This window comes from Cherax quadricarinatus, chromosome 14 (assembly GCF_038502225.1).
Source record: "Cherax quadricarinatus isolate ZL_2023a chromosome 14, ASM3850222v1, whole genome shotgun sequence".
Classification (NCBI taxonomy): domain Eukaryota; kingdom Metazoa; phylum Arthropoda; class Malacostraca; order Decapoda; family Parastacidae; genus Cherax; species Cherax quadricarinatus.
In genome coordinates this window covers 19,082,175-19,099,942 of record NC_091305.1, presented here as the reverse complement: position 1 = coordinate 19,099,942, position 17,768 = coordinate 19,082,175, and positions in this window count along the sequence as shown.

Below are 17,768 nucleotides of genomic sequence, written 5' to 3'. Positions count from 1 at the left end.
GCCCAAGCCCACTCCTTAGGCCTTCGAGGCAATCTACCATCCTTCCTTAAGAACTTTTTAACTGACAGGCATTTCCGTGTTCGGGTTAATAATGTGCTCTCCCCGGACTTTATCCAAGCTGAAGGTGTCCCCCAGGGATGTGTTCTGAGCACAACACTTTTTCTCCTTGCTATTAATGATTTGGCCTCTAGTCTTCCATCAAATATTTGGTCATCACTCTATGTTGATGACTTCGCTATTGCCTGTGCAGGCGCTGACTGTCACCTCCTTACAGTTTCTCTCCAGCATGCAGTCGACCGTGTTTCCAATTGGGCCACCACACATGGGTTTAAATTTTCCAGCACTAAAACCCACCAAATCACTTTCACTAGACGCTCTGTCATCTCTGATCATCCTTTGTACCTCTATGGCTCACGTATCCCTGAACGTGATACAGTCAAGTTTCTGGGCCTCCTCTTTGATCGTAGGTTATCCTGGAAACCTCACATTACCTCTCTGAAGGCAACTTGTCACAGCCGGCTGAACCTTCTTAAAACCCTTGCTCATCTTTCGTGGGGAGCTGATCGTCGAACCCTCCTTCACCTACATTCCACCCTTATTTTATCGAAACTTGATTATGGTGACCAGATCTATTCAGCGGCATCTCCTGCTACTCTCTCTAGCCTTAACCCCATTCATCACCAAGGATTACGTTTATGCCTTGGTGCTTTTCGCTCTTCCCCTGTCGAAAGCCTCTATGCAGAAGCGAACGTTCCATCCTTATCCGATCGCCGTGATGCCCATTGCCTGCGCTACTATGTACGCTCTCATGATCTCCGCAATCCTTCCATTTATAGAATGGTCACTGATATTAGTAGACATTCTTTATTTGTTCGCCGCCCCTGCTTACTCCGTCCCTTCTCTCTTCGCCTTCATTCGCTCTTGTCTTCTCTTCAACTACCACCTTTCTATGTACATGTAGCATCACACTTTTCCCTACCCCCCTGGGAAGTTCCAGCTGTTCGAGTCTGTTCTTTCTCCCTCCCTTGCTCGAAAGCCCAACTGTCTACGGTCGCTTCCCGCTCTCTTTTTCTTGACCACTTTCACTCTCATTCTCATGCCATTGCTGTGTACACAGATGGCTCTAAGTCTTCTGACGGCGTAGGATTCGCAGCAGTGTTTCCGGACAGCGTCGTACAAGGGCATTTACTATCTTCAGCTAGTATTTTTACTGCTGAATTATATGCCATCCTTACAGCACTTATCCGTATTGCATCTATGCCTGTGTCATCATTTGTGGTTGTCTCAGACTCCCTTAGTGCTTTACAGGCTATACAAAAATTTGATACACCTCACCCCTTAGTCCTCCGTATCCAACTTTGGCTACGCCGCATCTTTACTAAGCATAAAGATATTGTTTTTTGTTGGGTCCCTGGTCATGTTGACGTACAGGGCAATGAACAGGCAGACACTGCTGCGCGGTCAGCAGTACATGACCTACCAGTTTCTTATAGAGGTATTCCATGTACGGACTATTTTGCTGTAATATCTTCCCACCTTCACACCCGTTGGCAACAACGTTGGTCTACTATGCTCGGCAACAAACTTCAGTCTATTAAACCGAGTATAGGTTACTGGCCGTCTTCTTATCACCAGTGTCGAGGTTGGGAGACTACTCTCTCCCGTCTTCGCATTGGCCATACTCGTCTTACTCATGGATATCTCATGGAGAGGCGTCTTGCTCCTCTCTGTGAGAATTGCCAAGCTCCATTATCAGTCAGCCACATTCTGTTGGACTGCCCACTTTATCAACGAGCACGCAGAATTTACCTCTGTCGTCGTCTTCGCCCCGCTGCTCTCTCTTTACCTTCCCTTCTCGCTGATGGACCCACCTTTCATCCGGACTCTCTCATTGACTTTTTGACAACGACTGACTTACTCCACAAATTTTGATACGTTCAGCCCTTTCTACTTGTATCTCTTGCTACCCTCTACCCCCGTACTATCCCCTACCCCGCTGTTTTCTGTAACCTGCTGATCATCCCCCCTCCCTTCTGCCATCCAATTCCCTTGCTTCCTTCCCTACCCTGCAGCGCTGTATAGCCCTTGTGGCTTAGCGCTTCTTTTTGATTATAATAATAATATTAACTGTTGGGTTAATAGCCTGAGAAAATCTTTGATATGATGGACAGTGAGGAAAGCTTAAAATACAGTATATATGCTCTTTAATTTTCTGTACGAAGATTTTACTTTCAGAAACCTCTTAGATGTATACAAGATTATTTTATTAGTAATATATATCAGAGACATTTTATGTTTAAAAATTATTTTTGTGAAGAGAGAATTAAGTACATATAAACACTCACATGGGTGAGAAGATTTATGTATATAAATATTATTTCTTTTTTAAATTTACTTTCCAAAGACATCTTTGGTTATACAGTAAACTCTCCATATAATGGACTATGAAGGGGAGGAACAGATGGCCAGTAATGGCAATTGTGATAGATAGAAAGAGAGATAGTTTTGCCTCTATTGTAATAATAATGAACAATTCTACAGCCACCAGACTTTGTCAGTTGTTTCTAAATCAAATGATCCAGCAGATTTTGTCCTGTATTTCAGCAATTATTATTATAATAATCATAACCAAGCACTAAATCTGTAAGGGTCATACAGCGCTGCCAGGTATTTCAAAAATCTCTCTTTATAGAGGTTCGTTATATGAAGAGCTTACTTTTGTTGGTAAAGTAACTCTTGTTAATTATTGTTTGGAATATTTGACACAAGGAACATAGCACTGTATGTTGCATGAATCCTTGCCACCCAAACAGAATCCCTGTATGAATTATATGTAGATGAGGAAGCTGACTTTTGTTTTACAATACTACATAAAGTGCCTAGGTTATTAAATGGCATTTTTTATAAGGATAAGTTTGTGGAAATTTTTATTAAATCTTAAATAAATAAATACATAAAAAAAATTGGTTTTATTGAAAGACTTTAATTATTACATGTTAGTAACCTTTCATTTGTGTTTTTTTTTTTTTTTTTTTTTTTTTAAATCTATTGGACACTGATGTGGTTTCTCTTCAGTATCATTTCTAATGTGCATTATTGAGCTGCTCCAAAGTCTTTTGGAAGCTTGGAAAACTGATATGGCTCCTGTCCAGTATGAACTTCGATTTTTTTTTTTTCCAACAAGTTGGCCGTCTCCCACCGAGGTAGGGTGACCCAAAAAGAAAGAGAATCCCCCAAAAGAAAACACTTTCATCATCATTCAACACTTTCATCTCACTCATACATAATCATTGTTTTTGCAAAGGTGCCCTGATACAACAGTTTAGAAGCATATAGTATAAACATATATAACATATCCCTCCAAACTGCCAATATCCCAAACTCCTCCTTTAAAGTGCAGGCATTGTACTTCCCATTTCCAGTGCTCAAGTCCAGCTATATAGAAATAACCAGTTTCCCCGAATCCCTTCACTAAATATTACCCTGCTTTCACACCAACAGCTCATCAGGTCCCAAAAACCATTCATCTCCATTCATTCCTATCTAACACGCTTACGCACTCTTGCTGTAAGTGAAAGCCCCTCGCCCACAAAGCCTCCTTTACCCCCTGCCTCCAACCTTTACTCTGATATATTTTATTAAAACAGATTGGTTCTCGCTTGTTTTATTAATACATCTGCAAAAAAATATCTTACTATATGCACTGAACACTAGTACTGTATGTTTCTTTAAAGTGTGAATTCTCCTATATGTTACTGCATTTTTCGTGCAAAATCTTTTAGACACTGAATACTAATATGATTGATCTCTAGTAGGAATATTCATGTTATTGACTGTTTCCTCTAAAGTCTTGTAGACATTGTAAACACTGACAGTTTCTCTCTGGTATGAATTCTTATATATTTAACCCCTTGACTGTTGCAACCCCAAATCCTGAGGTGTCTCCTGGTGTCAAAAAATTTCCCATAAAAAAAAAAAAAATTCTAATGAAATGATAGAAAATCTTTTCCCGATTGTAATGACACCAAAAGAACGAAATTTGATGGAAAACTGACGGAATTATGCTCTCGCGAAGTTAATGACCTCGGTGATATTTACGAATCGGTGATTTCGCCCATTTTAAGCCATATTTTCGGCTAATTCCATTGTTCCAGTCGACCAAACTCGTAGCTATTTCTTTAGAACTCCATTTTTCTTCTATCGATTGAGTACAAGTAACTGCCCATTTACCGATTTCAACTACCCAATAACGTGGTCAGAAATTTGCAATTTGGCCAATTTCACGAAAATTAAAAAATATGACAATTTCAAAATAGGGTCCGGAATGAACAATGCAGACATTCCTGGCTCTAAAATAACATTTTCTTTGTTCATCAGTCATGTCTCCAAGCCCCTCTGATATTATGCTTGCTTTCTATTTTGAATTTTTATTCAAACAAAAAATAGAAGATTTACTGTTATGCAGACTACTGTAATATTGTAATAATTGTATAAATAATGTCAACCTATTCATGACTGCATATTAGAATGGCTACTTGGACATTTATTGGAAAATGACATTATTTGTTTACTTTTGAACATTGGCAAAAATCAAACATTTCCCCTACTTTGAGCTCCATTTTAAGGTTCTTTTCATAGTAAAACCAATCAAAATCATCTCTATTTCTATAATATGTTTTCCATTCTATCAAATGAGACCAAGAAAACGAGAATACAACCATAAATACTGTACTATACAAAAATAGACCACAAATTCGGCATTTTGATTAAAAAAAACGGTCGGAGTTTTTTTTCCCTCGTGCACTGCGTGCTGCTGGATTTTTTTTATATGGTGCACACAGACCCATTGTCTCACATGTGGGCCTACCAGCTTTCTCCTGCTTGATTTGAAGCTGCTAGAATTTATGAGTATATACATAAGTGGTGCGTTGAGGTATATGTGGAGTCAAAAAACATTATCTATGGAGGCAAAGAAGGGAATGTATGAAAGTATAGTAGTACCAACACTCTTATATGGATGTGAAGATTGGGTGGTAAATGCAGCAGCGAGGAGACGGTTGGAGGCAGTGGAGATGTCCTGTCTAAGGGCAATGTGTGGTGTAAGTATTATGCAGAAAATTCGGACTGTGGAAATTAGGAGGTGTGGAGTTAATAAAAGCATTAGTCAGAGGGCAGAAGAGGGGTTGTTGAGGTGGTTTGGTCATTTAGAGAGAATGGATCAAAGTAGAATGACATGGAAAGCATATAAATCTATAGGGGAAGGAAAGAGGGGTAGGGGTCGTCCTCGAAAGGGTTGGAAAGAGGGGGTAAAGGAGGTTTTGTGGGTGAGGGGCTTGGACTTCCAGCAAGCGTGCATGAGCGTGTTAGATAGGAGTGAATGGAGACGAATGATACTTGGGACCTGACGATCTGTTGGAGTGTGAGCAGGGTAATATTTAGTGAAGGGATTCAGGGAAACCGGTTATTTTCATATAGTCGGACTTGAGTCCTGGAAATGGGAAGTACAATGCCTGCACTTTAAAGGAGTGGTTTGGGATATTGGCAGTTTGGAGGGATATGTTGTGTATCTTTATACGTATATGCTTCTAAACTGTTGTATTCTGAGCACCTCTCCAAAAGCAGTGATAATGTGTGAGTGTGGTGAAAGTGTTGAATGATGATGAAAGTATTTTCTTTTTGGGGATTTTCTTTCTTTTTTGGGTCACCCTGCCTCGGTGGGAGACGACCGACTTGTTGAAAAAAAAAAAAAAATATATATATATAAGTATAAAACGGTGGCTCATAAGACATATATATACGACCAAAACAGTCAAAGGGTTAAATAGAATAAATTTATGCAAAATCTTTTACATACACTGAACACTTGTATGGTTTCTCTCTAGTATGAACTTTACTGTGATACTAAAAAATTCTGATTTTTTTTTTTAGCTGTTTAACCCTTAAACTGTCCAAACAGATCGACGTTCACATGCGTAGTGCTCCAAAAGTAGATCTACTTTTTTTTACATATTTTCAAATATAACAAAAAAAAATGTAGATAAAAGTTTTTTTACACTTTTTCAAATGTAAAACAAAAAAGAAGATCTACATTTTTTTACATACTTTCAGATGTTGAAAAAACGTATATATACGTTTGGACCGCTTAAGGATTAAAGCTGTATTTATATTCATACAGAATCTGCAAATGCACTCTTTTTAAGATCAATTCAGTATCCATTATCTCCATTATTTTATCCGCTTCTATGACCTTCATAAGCCTTCCATGTATAGAATGGTAATGGATATTAGTAAGGCTAATCCACTTAATTGCCACCCCATATACTATGCCCCTTTCCTCTCCATGTTCACACTAATATTGTTCCTTAATTCACCTCCTCTTAACATTTACCCTGCATCTTATTTCTCCCTCCCTCTGGAATTTCTGACAATCCAAATTTGCTCTTCCTCAGCAACACTTTGAATCTCGTTCACAAACTACATGTATAATTATGTACAGTGATGGTTCTAAATCTCAGTGGTGTTGATGTACAGCTGTTTTTCTAGAAAAAACAATCCAAAGTTGTGTACTACAGTCGGCCAGTATTTTCACAACAGTGTTACATGCAATTTTCACTGCCATCATACATACTGCAACCATATTTGTCTGATCATTCAAGGTTGTTTCCAACTCTGTGTATTACAAGCCATCCAGAAATTCGATTCACCTTATCCTATCATTTTTTTGTATATAACCGTGCTTATGTCACATTCTAGTAGACGTGAGGAAGTCATCATTTACTGGTTCTGTGGACATGTCGATGTTCAAGGCAATGAGCAAGCAGACTCAGGCACTCAGTCAGCTTTTAACAACCTCCCAATTTCCCGCAGTGGGTATTTCTTTCTTGGACTATTTTTTGGCACTCACTCAGGAACTCTTCAACCAGTAGCAACATTGTTGGTCGAGTTATAATATAACAGATGTTTTTTCTTAAACCATGATTGTGGCTCTGACCATCTTTCCATTACTGTAAAGTTTAGGAAATCACTCTCATCCTTACAATTTGAACACGCAGGATTCACTCAGATATCACATGGAGTAACAACCGACATCACTCTTTGAGAATTGCCAGGGTGCACTGTGATTCCAAAATATTTCCATTTATAGCCCTATCTGTTGATGAGCACACAGGATTCATTTCCAGTATCCACATCACCCTAAAACACTAATTGACTTTGCTGAAGGTTCCACCTTTGAGGCAGACTCTGACATTTTTTTATGGAAACTAATCTATTAAACCATTATAATTTCAAAACAAATAAAAATTCCCAATACTGTGGACTAGTGTCAAATCACAGCTGAGTGAGAGAGGGGCAGAGAAGGCTGGAAGTCTTCCGTGCCAGCCTTCGTTGGGCATGGACGTCTCTCGCCTGTGTACCAGTGACAAATTTCCACCGTTCTCTCTGGGATGCTTGTCCTCATCTATTTTGCCTGCTGGGCACTCTACAGGAGGGGCACCTATACATTGGCTTACTGTAGCCAGCTACATTTTTTCCCGCTCTGCGGAAAATTCTTGAACGGTCTTTGGCGAGAAGCCGGTTACTGAACTCAGGTGTGAGTGTAGGCATCCCTCTCTGTTGGGGCTTGGCAAGGGATGTCCGCCGGATCTAATTGGAAACTTCAAGTTTCTATCTCAAAGGAACTTTTATTCCTTTTCTTTCATCGCCCAGACTTGGGCAACAAATTTTCCTCGTACCATCGAGAAACCGGGCTCGATACGGCTTATGCTGTCAGTGGCCCTGATAAACCCAACAAAGAAAAGAAAGAAGGCTGGAAGACAGAAAGAGGGGAGGGAGGAGAAGGAAAGGAAGGTAATGGCTGTGGCGGCAGTGGCAAAAACTGTTCTCGACAACACCAAAAATTATACATCTGTACTTACCAGGCAAATAGAGAAATCCAAACAGCTGTATTACATTAGCAGGTTCAGTGAAATAAGAAATGATATGAAAGAGACCTGAAACACGCAAGACTCAAATCCTGGGTTCCCGGAAGTTGAGCAAAACCAGATACTACATTGCCCTTGCTAAACCTAATGAACCACATCTCCAATTTGAAGAAACAGCCAATAAGTTAAATGGTTTTTTCTTTACCACAGGATCAAGTCAAGTCCAAATACCAATAATAGAGCAAGTGATTACCTGTACCTAGTTGGAAGTTTCCTAAGCTCTCTATCTTGCTCCAATTAATCTCTGCAGTGCTGTATGACCCTAATGGGTTTAATGCCTCGTTTTGATTATAAATATAATAATCCAATGAAACCCACTGATTATAAAATCACTGAAAAACAAGTCAGGAAGCTTAGCTGAAGTACCATCACTACTGTTCGAAACAGCAGCTCATGTCCTTTCACCCACCATTTCAATATTCAACAAATCAGCACTTTCTTGACTGCCCAAGAAGAAATTTCTCGCCTAGCTGGTAGGAATAAATTATCACAAATTATATACACTGATGGATCTAAACTGAGTCATCTGGCAGGGCTGCATCTGCTCTTGTTGTCACCTCCCTAGTTAAGAACGATAATAAATTTTTTGAGCTAGGCATAAGAATTAACAACTGGGCATTTACACTGCAAACTGAATTGTCTGCAATCCTAATGGCACTGAGCTTGACTCTATCACCATTACTGATTCTATGTCATCATTGAAGGCTCTTGACTCATATAATGACTCCAACAACATGTTCATTAGAGAATCCAGGTATAGATACTCAAAAATCAGGGACAAAGGAATTAATGTACAATTGCTATGGATCCTATCACACATTGGATTACTCCTCCATGATGAAGTTGATATGTTAGCCAAGAAGAGTACCTAGAAGGAGAATGTAGAATATAACTTTGGTATATCTGTGTCTAGCATTAGGAATAATATTAGGAGAGAAGTAAATAATGAAAATAATGATTGTTATAGGAATGCAGTAAGAAGCCTGAGTAGATCTATAACCCACTATGATAACATGAATGTACATAAGTATACATGTATATCTATGGAGCAACTTGCAATGTGAGCAGACTGACTGATGTTGTAGTGGCCAGGCTTAGGCTTGGTTACAAGTACTTCTGGCAGTTTGGGAGACACACAGATGATGATCAAACTAAATGCAAATTATGTGATCAGACATATGGTCACTGTCTTGAACACTATGTGCTTAATTGTCCACTTATTGAGGAATACAGAGACAGACAGTATAACAACCCATGTGACATGTCAAGATATCTTATTAATGAAAATAAGACACCAGATATACTAAGCAAATTTTCTAAATTTCCTGGTAATAGGTAAGTGAGCTGTAGATATGTAGGTAAATAAAAACCCACATGTACACCTGTTAACCCTTTTGGGGCCTAGTTCCTAGGCCTTTTGTGTATCCATATACTCTTGCGCTACCATCCACAGGATGGATATGGGCTGCACAATAAACTAGCCACTTCAGTGGCAAAATCTAATCATGACATTACTAAAGACAGTGAGGGTTACTCCAATACACAAAGGTGGAAATCCAAGTGATGGAAATAACTTCTTCTTTCTTTCAACACACCGGCCGTATCCCACCGAGGCAGGGTGGCCCAAAATGAATAACGAAAGTTTCTCCTTTCAAATTTAGTAATATATACAGGAGAAGGGGTTACTAGCCCCTTGCTCCCGGCATTTCAGTCGCCTCTTACGACACTCATGGCTTACGGAGGAAGAATTCTGTTCCACTTCCCCATGGAGATAAGAGGAAATAAACAAGAACAAGAACTAGAAAGAAAATAGCAGAAAACCCAGAGGGGTGTGTATATATATATGCTTGTGTATGTGTAGTGTGACCTAAATGTAAGTAGAAGTAGCAAAACGTACCTGAAATCTTGCATGTTTATGAGACAGACAAAAGACACCAGCAATCCTACCATCATGTAAAACAATTACAGGCTTTCGTTTTACACTCACTTGGCAGAACGGTAGTACCTCCCTGGGTGGTTGCTGTCTACCAACCTACTACCTAGGATGGAAATAACTATAATCCAATATCTAACTTTCCATTGTTGTCCAAAATTTTTGCAAAATTATTCCACAAGAGATGATACTATTTTCTAGCATCTCGCAATATACTCAACCCCTGCAATTTTGGTTTTAGATCAAATTAAAGCACAAATGATGCAATCATACAAATGCTAGGCTTCCTTTATACAGCTCTTGAAAATGAATATCCACTAGGCCTCTTTACTGACCTTAGGAAAGCATTTGATACAGTAGACCACAGCAACCTGCACCTTCAACTAGCATATATAGTCTTACCTCACCCTCCCAGTTTTTCCCTTGTATGTTTTTGTCTTCAAGAGTTTGAAGTTAAGTAATACAGCAGTTGGAATTCCTATCTCTGGTTATATTGTTTTATAATTGTTAGTCTCCTTTCCTAACACATCTTACAATGAAAATGCACTTGTACACATTGATATCCTGCATTCTCAAATTTCCACTCTTAAACCAGCTCGTGTCTGGAGAAATGGTTCATGTTCTGCTCTCTACTTATCTGGCCTGTGCTAAGTACCTCTTGTCTTTAAATAATATGATATATTTGATTTCTTCTTTACATATACTATTCATCAGGCAATTTTAACTATATTTTCTTAGGGAGGATCACTTTGTGGCTCTCAGGGAGACCAGTCAGTCTTTCTCACCTCTTCCTTCCTATCTTAAGTATCAATATCCCTGCATGTCTAAATCTATGAACCCATACCCTCTCATATTATTTCTGTATTTGCTATTCCTTAGTTGCATTAGAATTTGATTGGATAATAATAAATGATCTACATGACAGCAAACATTTCCCTGTGCTTAATAAATATCCATGAAGGGGGACCTTACCTGGAATTTACCTGGAGGGTACTGCGAGGGTCAACACCCCCCATGGCCCAGTCCATGACCAGGCCTCACAGTCAATCAGGGCATGATCAACCTGGCTGTTACTGCTGATCGCACACAGATCGATGTACAAAACATAACCCGACTGGTCAGGTACTGATTTTAGGTGTGTGTCCAGCTACCTTTTGAAGACAGTCAGGGGTCCATTGGTAATTCCTTTTATGTATGCTGGGAGGCAGTTGAACAGTCTTGGGCCCTTGATGCTTATTGTGTTGTCTCTTAGCATATGCATGGCACCCCTGCTTTGCAGTAGGGGGATGTTGCACCACCTGCCAAGTCTTTTGCTTTCATAGGGAGCGATTTTCGTGAGTAGATTTGGGGTTGGTTTCTCTTTGATTTTTCATGTACCTTTCTCGCCTGTGTTCCAAGGAGTATAGGTCAAGAGCCTTCAACCGCTCCCAGTAATTTAGGTTTACCTGGAGAGGGTGCTGTATAATACAGTAAAAGTTCTCTGTACATTCTTTAGGTCTGCAGTTTTGCCTGCCATGAAAGGGGCCATTATTTACAGCAATATTCCAGCATTTTCCTAGCAGATGTGGTAGACACATAGTTGTGATCTTTGAAAGTGAGATTCTCTGACATTACCACTCCCAGGTCCATCACACTAGTTTATCACTCTGTTGTGTGATTGGAAGTTGCTTGAATATTTTTCTTATTTTCTTTCTTTTTGTCTAACTTTTTTGTTTATTTTGCTCATAACTCGAGAATGCCTTGTCCAGTTAACCTGAAATTTCAAAAGCTTGTGAACAGTAATGAGGACCAGAGTTGTGGAAATTTGTCTGGACTGCCTCCATGTGAGTTGTTTACCCTAGCAAGCTCTGTTGGCGCCGAGCCCTGAGGCTGGTACCTCAGCTTCACAAGTTTCTTATAGGAAAGATTTCCGTAAATGACTGATGTTGCAAGAAATCTCGCCAGCATGCACGAATAAAGGACTAACTTACTTGGTGTTGGAGAATGTATCCCGGTCTTCAACCTCCCTAAGCTTTAGCTCCCTCTGGACTTTCCCTCAGAACCACGTGCAACTGGGAACCTTAATTCCTGCAATGTTCAGTTAGTATTAGTGACCTGCCTGCACCTCAGAAATTCCTGCTTCCAAGGGGGTGTGTATCCCCCTAGCACAACTATGCAGGAAGTGACACTAGCATCTAAGCTTAACAACGAGGAGACGCCGGCACGTACCGATCATTGGCCATCTGACTGCACAAAGACCCACACTTCAACTCGCTTGCAAATTCCCCCCAGAAACTGGCCAGAATACTGAGAAAGAAAGGGAGGTCTTGTCTTACTGTATGGGCCTGATGGAGGAGGTCATCTACGGTACTTTGAGGTGCCTCCACCAGATTTCCCCAGGGCCTAGTATGTGTAGACACGTGAGGCGTCGCCCTGATGTTCACAGCGGTGTACCTCGTTCAGAGTTTCGACAAAGAAGGAGGCACTGCGGTCTCAAAACCTCGTGCCTCGGCATTCAAACTTGGGCTGCCAGTTCTCCCAAGCTAATATAACCTAGTGTTTGCCAATATTACCGGCCTATTACTACCTACATTGAGGTCTTAGGTCTACATTATTATTATCTACAGTTGCCTCAATAGTCCTAATATTAGTTCACTAACAGTATAAACTACCTACCTCTTCCTTGAAGGGTAAATCTATCAATTAAAATGTACCTTCCAACCACCTTTGCCAACCCAGGTGTATGTGTGTGTTTTGGGTGGATGTAAGGGCCAGCAGAACTAAGACAGCCTTTCTGTGGAATAGACCTTCATACAACATATCTGCCGTGTGGAACTTTAGGACCGAATAAGTTTCCACATCCTCCCACCGGAGAAGGTAGGCGATAAGTCTACATCAAGTTCACCTTTTGCAAGCCCCCACAGCGGACCCTGGACACGAGTGCCGTCCTGCCACTCTCGTCAAGCAGACTCTGGTCTAACTTCAACCATCCAGTTTTTGCCGCGTGGACCTCTGGGGGTGTAAACTTGTTGGTTCTGGTGGTCTTAGCACCCTTTCCTTTAACTTTAACATCTTTTGTATATCTAGCCTTGACTGAGCGGCTCTGTACTTTCCCACCCAGTGGCCCATATGCCCTGGTAGCCTTTCCTCCCACTGATACGAGGTTCCCTGGATTTAATGGCAATCTATCTCCCTCTTTACATACCCCATAAAAGTGTTTTCCCAAGGTAGCTGAGTGTTTGTCACTCCCTACCTGGTTCAGCTTACCTGGCGGTTCATTGTGTATACTGATACTCATTATCACTACTCCCCCAGCTATCATGGGGACACCTTCTTCCCTCTCTGGCATGGCAGGGAATTCAGGTGGAATCCTGCCACCTATGATGTATCCTACTGGGGATCTGTATAAACCAATTCCTTCCCTAAAAGTCCGTCGTGTAGACAGGAAGTCATCTATCTGGTTGGCTCCCACCAGGATACCTACATTTCTGACTGTGTCACTGGTAATTTCCTGGTCTGCCAGCTTCACGCCAAGGTCTTTCAATCGCCTGGCTGCTGCAGCAAGACCTCTCGCTGTAATTGCCGAGGGTAACGTCTCTACCACCAAGGCTGTAATGTCTGTGCGATGTCCAACTAATTTAGCTGTGACATCCACCACATCATAAGATTTGGGTGGGACCTGACTTATAGTTCCTCCCAATGTCATACTAACCTTTCTGGAGGTCTTCAACTTTAATCTGGCCACCAACTTCTTTGTTATCAAGGATACTTGTGCTCCAAAGTCAAAGAATAATAGGGTTGTTTTGGACCTGTGCCCATTCACAACCTCTGCCATGACTGTAAGTAGGGCAGCACCTCTGTAATTCTCACTCGGATTAGAAACTTCACTCCCACTAATCACGTTGGCTACCATTTCAGGCTTGGACTCACTTTCTATCTCTACCTGAGAGATATCCCTACTAGCCTGAGGTGCCTTTAAATTATTGAGACATAGTGCAGTATGGTGCTTACCTCTCCCACAGCCTCGACACTCACTGAGCTGGGCGTCACAGTCTCTGGCAAAGTGTTCCCCACAACACTTGAAGCAGAGTCTCAACTCCTTTAGTCTCTGTTGCCTACTGCTCAGTGTTGTATACTCAGAGCAACTCGTGCTAGTGTGTTCGCCTTTGCAGAACACGCATATTCTGGCATGAGTGCCTCTGAGGTTCTGCTTAGAGGTTCTTCCTTTAGATACTTCTTTATCATAGTACACTCCAACATTAGTCGTATGAGCTTTAGATTGCTCTCTTGAGATCTTTGAGTAACTATCTGTGTTTTTATGTGGTGATGGTGGTGACTCTTCTCTCATACCTATACTCAAATGGGAAACGAGATCTCCCAACCTCTCAACAATTTGTTGTATCATGAACCGGTTTGTCCGATATTTCAAATGCAACTCGGGTACTGTAGTGCTAGCCAGTTTCCTCTGAATCACCTGACTAATGATCCATTCTGATTCATCCTCATCATGCAAATCTCTGAAACTATTTGTCAAGCTCATAATTTCAATGCGGAACTTCTCTAGGCTCTGACGGTCATATCGGCAAGCCTCTAGATCCAACAACCGATAAAGTATAGCTACCTTTATCTCTTCAGTGTTGCCAAACATGTCCTTTAACTGGTCTTTGGCATGTTGGTAATTAGTGTCAGTAATCTGGTAGTGCCAGACCAAGTTTAGGGCTTTACATTTGGGCTCTGGTCGTAAATACTGCAATTTGACGGCATCTGACAAATTGTTTCTGTCATCTATCTGGGCTTTAAACTGATCCCAGATAGCAATGTACTCTGTTAAAGTTCCATCAAATGTCGGTAAATTCAACTGGGGCAACCTAGGTGTGGAAAATTGCATTTATCTGAATGTATCTAATTATGTGCATACAGTAAATGATAACAAAGCTTATTATTATTATTTATCAATGTTACATAGACAAGTAGGAATTTGGGACACCTAGGTCACAAAAAATGTCCCCCTTCGATACCTACCACTGTCATAACCACAAGTTGCTCTGGACCTATTAATTAAATGAAATATGCATACACCAGGAATACTGGTAAATATACAAATTTGTGGACTGTATATTAAAAATAATAAATTATATATATACACAATTACATAACAGAAGGAAAATATATCTTAATATCACTCACCAATTTGACTGGAGATTAAGTTGTATCATACTCAGAAAAACCTCACTCTAACTAAATTTATGAAAATACTGGCCAGAATTATACACAAATCTAGAGAGCTTATCTGAGGTTCCTGGAGCTGTCTTGTCCAGTCGTCTGATATCTCAAGTTATGCAGGAATGCATGTCCAACAATTTCGCCTCCTATTTGAAAGGTGTCAGCCCAACTTTAACCTCTAGAGCACGAAAATTCCTTCCCATTACACTAACGTTGTATCCAATTCAAAACCAAGATGGTGAGTCTCGTCTGCGCAGGCGCAGGCTTTCCGTTTTCTCTGACATAAATATTATTAAATACAGTATGGCCATCTATTTACATATAAATACTGAATTTCTGGAAAGTATATACAGTGTTTTCCACACTAGGCAACATATAATGGGCGTGTGGCTGCTTGGGGTACCCATGGTATTTGTCACCCCACTTGGCTTACTAGTCTTTAATGTGCTTAACTTATCTTTGTACGTATTCATCTCCTGGTGACAATCTACATCATCCTTGGTGAATTCGTCCTGAGCTTGCTGAAGACTGTCTTGGGATTCACCATCCTCAATAGCCTGTAGCTCACATGCTGAGAATGCTCATTTTTAGGCTTCCCATTTCTTCCCCAAACGCTTCAAGCAGTCTTGCAAATCATTGCAGTCTACTTTACTGAGTTGACTAGTAGCCTTACACGTGTTGCGTGTTCTGTTCAGATGTCTTTTGTACGCAGCCACTGATCGTTTTAATTTTGCTAACACTGAACCAGACTCTGCTGGATTCTCATCTGCAATTGTCATGGCTTAAATAGGAGTGCGACACTAATTGTACTTTACTGAGCCCACCCCACAGCATGACACGGTGTTAGGCAAGAATGAATGAGTCTCAAGGCTCCTCAACAAGCTTAACGACTCCCTTTATTATATTGACTGTACTCTGAATCAAAATGTACACTGTTAGCTCTCAAACCCCAATTAAAAGGTATATCGATGTAAAAGCTTAACCTAGCAATTTCCTGTACAAAGTCAGCAAATAATTACAGGACTTAAGCTAGTCTCTGGTGTAACTCACAAATCCCACATTAAAATGAGTCAAAGACAATAAAAATCACACAATAAAAATGCAGTATTTACAAATTAAAAATCACTTGATTAGCACAAACAAATTCAACAATTCAACTTGTGAAACAGTAAATAAATAATGTGTGTAAGTAGCTTGGCCTAACTGTGCCCATTGTTATTATTACAATCAAGGGGGAAGCGCTAAACCCGTAGGATTATACAGCACCTGGGGGGATGTGGAAGGCATTCAGGCTTAATTCGGGGAACTGGAGCACAGATCCAATTCCCTAAATCAAGAGCCCCTCACCAAAATCAAGGAACCACAGTTAGCCCTGAGGGGCTAACTGTGCCCAGCTTACTCAGTCTAGTGTGGTTGGTTGGATAAGGTAAATCCTAACCTAACTAGTGTGCTGTAGCCTAAACCTGGCTACAGAATTCACTGTAAATAATAACTAGTGTGGAAAATACTGTACATATTTTCCAGAAATTTAGTATTTATATGTAAATAGATGGCCATACTGTATTTAATAATATTTATGTCATAGAAAACAGAAAGCCTGCGTCTACGCAGACAGGAGACTCGCCATCTTGGTTTTGAATTGGATACAATGTTAATATAATGGGAAGAATTTTTTGTGCTCTAGAGGTTAAAATTGGATTGATACCTCTCAAATAGGAGGCAAAATTGTTGGATGTGCATTCCTGCATAACTTGAGATATCAGACAACTGGACAAGACAGCTCCATGAACCTCAGATAAGCTCTCTAGATTTGTGTATAATTCTGGCCAGTGTTTTTATAAATTTAGTTAGTGAGGTTTTTCTGAGTATGATACAACTTAATATCCAGTCAAATTGGTGAGTGATATTAAGATATATTTTCCTTCTGTTATGTAATTGTGTATATATATAACCATTTATTATTTTTAATATAGTCCACAAATTTATATATTTACCAGTATTCCTGGTGTATGTATATTTCATTTAATTAATAGGTTCAGAGCAACTTGTGGTTATGACAGTGGTAGGTATCGAAGGGGGACATTTTTTGCGACCTAGGTGTCCCAAATTCCTACTTGTCTATGTAACATTGATAAATAATAATCTTTGCTATCATTTACTGTTATGTACATAATTAGTTACATTCAGATAAATGCAATTTTCCACATTTAATTTGCCCGTTGGTCCTTCGAACCGGATGTAATTAGTGAAGTCATTTAGTTAATTTCTTAATACAGTGGACCCCCGGTTAACGATATTTTTTCACTCCAGAAGTATGTTCAGGTGCCAGTACTGACCGAATTTGTTCCCATAAGAAATATTGTGAAGTAGATTAGTCCATTTCAGACCCCCAAACATACACGTACAAACGCACTTACATAAATACACTTACATAATTGGTCGCATTCGGAGGTAATCGTTAACCGGGGGTCCACTGTAATTATATGTGAAATGACAGAGGGAGGAGGATGTTAAGTTCACAAATTTACTTAATGTGTAGTGGATTATAATTATTACAATATTAATTTGGATAAGTCAAGTGTTGCTAAAGATTATATTGTGTATAAGTGCATGTGTAATTCATAAGCCAAGTGTAGCTAATTAATGTGTAT